This window comes from Phaethon lepturus, unplaced genomic scaffold (genome assembly GCF_000687285.1).
Source record: "Phaethon lepturus isolate BGI_N335 unplaced genomic scaffold, ASM68728v1 scaffold34403, whole genome shotgun sequence".
NCBI classification, from domain to species: domain Eukaryota; kingdom Metazoa; phylum Chordata; class Aves; order Phaethontiformes; family Phaethontidae; genus Phaethon; species Phaethon lepturus.
In genome coordinates, this window is record NW_010530305.1 from 5,525 (window position 1) to 6,079 (window position 555).

A 555-nucleotide genomic window follows, 5' to 3' on the forward strand; every position below is an offset into this window, starting at 1 on the left:
GATCACCTGTACCTTCGTAGATCTCCTGCTCATTTGCCACCCGCTGGTACATCTCCTCCCAGACCTGGAAGGGGGAGAGGGAGCCGGGTAGCGTGCCGTGGCACGACACAGAGGGACCCCGCTCCGCCGGGACGTGCCGGCTGTACCTCCTCGAAGACACTGCGCATCATCTCCACGGCGGAGTAGTGAGCTGCGATCTGCACGTCCATCTGCAGGGACTTCTGCAGGATCTCGCTCATGATCTCCGTCTTGATGAGTGAGTGGTGCTTGGTGAGGTCACGGTGCAGCTCCTGCACTTGGTCCTTCAGGCCCTGGATCTCCGTCTGCAGCATCTGCAGGGCCGGGGCACCGCCGCATCAGCAGCACCCGCTGGCCCCGGCCCACCCCACCCCCCAGCCCGCCCTTCCTACCCGGTAGTTGTTCTCATAGTTGCGGCAGTGCTCGGCGAAGGGGGTCTCGTGCCCCTCGGCCAGCAGGACCTTGGTGCTGATGTAACGGTGCATCGTTGGCTTCCGCACCATGGGGCCAGCAGACATTTTATCGCTGGTTGGGGGG